General features: G+C 42.7%; 1 long non-coding RNA gene across 1 annotated transcript; it reads right to left on the minus strand.

Moving 5' to 3' along the window:
* Positions 1-648: 648 nt before the first annotated feature.
* On the minus strand, positions 649-4,181 carry LOC133213362 (uncharacterized). The gene is made up of 3 exons (XR_009725791.1): positions 4,039-4,181; positions 1,155-1,339; positions 649-1,049 (listed from the first exon to the last, which is right to left on the minus strand). It is a non-coding gene; the product is annotated as an uncharacterized LOC133213362 (long non-coding RNA).
* Positions 4,182-5,832: the final 1,651 nt, after the last annotated feature.

Here is a 5,832-nt window from a genome sequence, read left to right on the forward strand (position 1 = left end):
AGGAATGAGCCTGCTAGCTATAAACTCTTTAAAAACATGTTTTAGTTTCTTCCTCCCACTCCCACAGATTTACCTTCCACTTACTTTGCCAATGAGCTGCTCAAAGTCCCCAAGCCCTCGATAGTAGATTTTTTTTTATTCAACAGACTAAATTCCAAAATTATTAAAAAGGCCATTTATAGCAAATCTTCAAGCTGAATCCAGGGCAAAGTTGCGGCAATATAAATCTGGAATGACACTCATGTGACACATGTAACTGATATCATACTCTGCCCTATTTTATCACCCCCATCTTTCTTTATCACCAGACTGTCCAACCAACTTGGTCTCCAGAGAAGGATCATAAACCCACAGGTAATTGCAGGATGGCCACACAGACAGAAAAAAGAAAAAGCCTGCAGATGGGTTGTTCAAAGAGGGATTTCTCAAAAAAGACACCAAACCACTGGAAGGAGCCAAGCTGTGTCTCATTTGTGCATGTAGCGAGTATCTGTAAGTTCAGTTAAAATCAGCAATAGCTGCAATATGCAACGCCTATCAAAATCAGACATTTACCCACAACTGTGGCTTTTGAAAGACGTGATTTACTTCAGAACTGAAGAAGAAATAACAGGGCTTTTAGACAGACTAATAAATGTATGGTCCAGATACTTTTCCAGTAGCATATTTATTGTCCAAGGCCTCCAGTCAGCAGCACACTTAATTTTAAGCACATGCTTAAGCGCTTTACTGAACAAAGCTGAAATGTGGACCTACTGGGCAGCTCAAGAGTAGTAGTTTCACATTAGTCATCCTTCATGAGCAATGATAGCAACTGAGCTTTTTACTATCATATGCACAATCCAAGCTTAGAAGCAGCTTTCCTCTTTGCAGCTGTAATCTAGCAGAGAAGACAGCAATCTTGGATAGTAAGAAGGGCTTTCCTTACCTCTTAGGCTGCCCTAATATGACCACTAGATGATCCAGCATGGAGCCCTGGAAAGGTTTCATCCAGTGTTGCAGGGGACAAGCAGCTGGTGTAGAGCTTTCGGAGCAGACGGTGGTACTGACTTACAGAAAGGTAAAAGAGGCAGGGTTAGGAAAAGCTACAATAACCACACTTATGCCAGTGTTAATACAGTGCTCATATACATCTGAAGAGGTCAGAGGCTCACCAAAGTCTGAATATTGTTTAGTATCCCACCTACCCCAGCTCCCCAGTTTGGGAGACAAGGAAAAGATCCAGGGTGACCATGTACATTACAGATGTGTGAAATCCTTCTTGCTTACTGAAGGCACTGGGCTAATATTCTCCTCCAAGGATTGTGTCTGAGAAATGGACTGTTGGTACCTCTGCAGCCTTTAGAAGAGAAAGGAAAAGTAATAGCCATATATTGTTCTATAAGGTGTGTGGCACCAAATGAAACCTATATCAGAAGACTTCAGGGTTTATTTTTATGTAAGAGACGATTTCAGAAAATAAGATGTTGACATCAGATACAGACTTCCTGCAAGATAGAGCAATGGTGATTAGTCATAGCTCCTCAAACAGAACATGGGGCAGGTAGGAGTATTCATTTGCTGAGGACAAGGGTTTGCACAATGTTGGGCAACTACTGGCACAAGCAGTTCCACAGACTTGTCATTAGCCTGACCTTGCTGGGGTCACTTCTGCAAGAAATTGCTTGACCTAATGTGTCTGGAGATCCCCAGACTGGCCCTCAGAGTCAGAAAAAATCCTCAGAGAGGAAATCATCATTCACTGTGCATCATGCTAAACACTAGAGAATCCACATAAAATTGTCTCTTTAATTGAAGGGTAGATTCTCCAGTACCCACTTGCCTTACACTGTGTTCTAACCATTTCCTGCTCTCCTCGTTTTCTGATGTCTAACAACAGATGAGCTTAGCTTTCTCTGTGCTAGGAGGAGTAATTAGATCTCTCTCCAATGCCTGGCCATATATTTGCATAAAGCCTGTTAGAAGTGAGATTTTCTCAGATTTGGGTGAAACTGGGCTGTGGGTAGAAAGTGATGGGGGCAAAAGGCAGGGATAAGGACCGAAACAGTCACACAGAGCATGACTACATAAATCTTTCTTTCCCCTTTGGATATCAGGCTAAAACCAGCAACCAAAATACAGGTGTAACTTGTCACATTGCATTCTCTTGCTCATTTGACAGTCCCTGTGACGTATCTGACATGTGGTAGTGCTTGGAGGACTTGGTAGCAACAAAGTTCATGCCAGGCTCCACTCATACGCACTGAGGAAACAGTTCTTATATTCACAGATTTTTAGTCTAAATAAAGTAGATAGGTAGGAAGTTGACAAAATTTTCATTTCAGAATATGCAAGGGTTCACATTCACAAAGATGTTCAGACACTTCTATTTATTTCAACTGGAATCAAGCTACAAGGTATTCTTTGCAGATTTGGGCCTCAGTAACTTGTCCAGTATTGTTCTGGGATTCCAATGTTGTTCTTGCTCATGCACATGTCAGTTCAGAGCCTCAACTGCAGGAGCAAATCTTTTTCCTGAGCAAGTCATGTCCAGCATACCAGAACTGTGGAAATCCTATGAACACCCCAGTGCTAGCATGAACTCCTGCAGAGTGAAGCTGAGCCTTCTGACAATTTATCTGCAGTGCTAAGTCATAGGGCTTGTAGTCCTCTAGAGATGCTGTAAGAGGTAAGGAGAAAGCTGGTAGTTTTAGAAGCTATTTAAAAAGTCATCCACCGACACCTGCATACACTTTAAAACTATGCAGAACAAGGACAGCACAGAGGTATGTGCATAGGTTTAATAAAGTGGCTGACTACATAAATGCAGGGGAGGAGGAACTATTAGGAAAGGCAACAAGAGACCTAGATTTACATTTGTTGTATAGTTGAAGCTCCTCTCCCTCCTCCCCAGTGCACAAAAACTAGGACTCCCTTGCACTGATGTTGTGAAACATGGAACTGAAAAAGTTGTTCCCCTCAAAAGCTCACAGTCTAAGTAGTTTTTCTCTAGCAAAGAACACTGGAGTCCATAGAAGTCTCTATTTTCATCAGCTGCACTGAAGAAATCTGACCCTGTCTGATTTTCCAGGTCACTTTTCTGCATTGCCCACACACCTCTGAAGCACATGAAAAAGGGACTGAGGCTCATACAGCTTTACAGACATCACATCACAGCGCCAAGGAAATGGATGCTGTCCATGGAGAACCAGTGAAAACCCAAGGGCACAGAGGTTTCCAAGGTTTCCAAGGCAAAGTAAGCAAAAATCTTCCTGCTGATTCCAATGGCTTGTGGATCAGAGCCTTACAGCCCTGCCCCATACCTCAGATCCCGGACAGCAGGGCCGAGGAGTGATCCCAGAACTCCCAGCCCTCATTAATGCCTGTGAAACTTAATGATTTGCAGAGTTTACTTGCAAAACCTTTTAGAAGCAGAGACGAGTAAACAAGAGTGAAAAGTTAAACAAAGGAAATACATTTATGCTTGTACTGTTTTCAAGTTTATGCAAACAGTCCATTTCTAAAGCTGTCACTGACACTCCTGGCACGTTCTCATTCCCCAGCTCAAAGCCATGTTGGAAACTGAAATCACAAGCATTTCTGAGATGCTTTGGGCAAAGTACCTCCCTCAGCTCCACCAGCTGAAAATCAGTGAAGTCCACTGCAACCATGGAGCCATGGCAACATCCTTGTGCACTGACTGATTGTGGAAGAAGAGGGAGAAGAGTCTTGAATTTCTTTGGCCACAGTGGTTATGGAAGAAATTGGTATAGAGTTAGCTAAATGAATTATGAAGATCAGTTTAAGAAATAACAGCAGGAAAACATCAAGCAGAGCAGGAATTAGAAAATACTACTTTCTAGCTGGTCAGGCAGTTAAGTGGATCTGCCATAAATGTAACCTTTTAGCTCGTGACTTGACCCAAGGGAAGTAGACATGGACAGCCTGCTCTCCACCAGCTCCACGTTAGGAAGGGAGGTCACTCAGCTAGACCCATACACTATCATGAGTGTCAGTGCAGTGTGTTCATTTCTCTGGTAGCTGTTCACATTAATTCACCTCTGGATGTTGGATTCTGCAAATTGCACAGCAATACAGCGGTATGAAGGGATGGATGGGGTTCCCATTAGGAAAGATAGGGTTGTCTCCCCAGCAACCTAGGTGCCGCGCAGAGCAGCTTTGCTTCTGTCTTGTAACAGCAGGATTGGTGGTGAGTAGGGCCAGGGGAGCAGCCAGGGCCTGACTCCTCCCCACACTCCCCATGCAGCCTTACACAGTGAAGCGGACAAGTCCTTCTGCTGGTTTTCACAGCAAAAAGAAAAGTCCACTTTCTGCACTGGCTTCCAGGGTCAGAGTCCAGTGAGGTGAGCAAAGCCACAGTTTCCCAAACTATGCCTCAAAGAGTGGCATGGGTTTATTTCAAAGTGAAAGTACGTACATTCATGACAGACAGCACAAGCTCTGCCTCAGCTAGAAGACAGCATAGTTGCCATTCAGATGCCTCCTCACCCTTTTTCCTCAGCTCCATTCAGCTGCACGAGACAGCACGTTTAACTGCTGATCCATCTGAAGGAGATCCTACAAAGTTAATTTCTAGCTTTGAGATGGTTACTGGTAATTGTAGGTAATTTCAAATATAATTGCACTTGAGTTGAAAAAACTCTGTTTGCAATGTTTATGCTCATCACTCTAATTTAAGACTTAGAATGCTGGATATGCTGCTCTTCAATACACACCCATTTTTCATCTTCCTGATTTTACCACCAGTGATCATAAAAACAGCCCCAGCAAACCACAGTCTGCAATGCAAGACAAATGTTTAAAAAGTTGCATATAAAGTTTCAAGCAAAGCTGCTTGAAGGTTAACGACGGAACATGTTAATGATTATCAAATAGACAAGGAAAGCCGCAAAGCGCTTCGAACACAGAAATGCAAGAGCCCCTCAAAATAAATGGTGGCTAACCTTGTTTAGAATAATACTTCTCTTCAAAGAAATGGAACTGTTGCATGTCGCAAATATGTCCACATGTCGTTTTAATACAGGAATAATTACCCATGGCATGTTTGTTAGTGGAAAAAGCAAAGGTCTCCTATTACTTACACATAATAAAACCTGCATTGTTTACCATGAATGAGTTATATGAGACTGGTAATAAATATGTGTTGTAAGAAACTTTGGTGCCCAGGCCTACAAGCTGTTCTTAATATCTGCAGTTTGGTAGCACCTAGAGGCCCCTGGTAAAATCCGTGATGCTGAGTCTGCTGCAGAGAAAGAAATTGCCCCTGTTCTGAAACACATAAAAGACAGTATAGGTAGAGTAAAAAGATTCAAATCCCACAGCAGGGTGACTCAAAACACACAAGTATTTCCAGAAAGCCCATCCAAGAGGGACACACCGCAGGTGGCCCTTCCGCTGCCTCCATGATGTGCCCTGTGTGTGGAGCCATGTGGGTGGAAAGCAGGCAGGGGACAAAGCAAAACCAAAGGTTGTGTTTCAGCGCTGAGTAGATATTACCAAAGAAACTGTACATGCAAAGCTACTCGTATCTGCAGCTGCTGACAGGCTGGGGAGTCTAAGAAGACCATTTTAAAAGCTAGGCTACACTCTTGAATTCAAAATTAACAGCTGTGTGCTAGCTTATACACACTTAAAATATCTGATTTTTTGAAATATATATTTGGCTTTCTATAGTTGACAAAACTGCTTTGTAGTTTTTAGCTCTTTAGTGGCTAAAGTTGCATCTGCCAAACCTGTGCATGTATCAGAGTATCTCTATCCGTACCTTTATTCATAGTTAATCTCTATGAACATGTGCCTCTGAAGAAAAACAAAAGAAACCAAACACCTTAG

Source organism: Neopsephotus bourkii, unplaced genomic scaffold (genome assembly GCF_033783945.1).
Source record: "Neopsephotus bourkii isolate Nb327-2 ecotype Australia unplaced genomic scaffold, CSIRO-AGI_Nbou_v1 NB_95, whole genome shotgun sequence".
NCBI lineage: Eukaryota > Metazoa > Chordata > Aves > Psittaciformes > Psittacidae > Neopsephotus > Neopsephotus bourkii.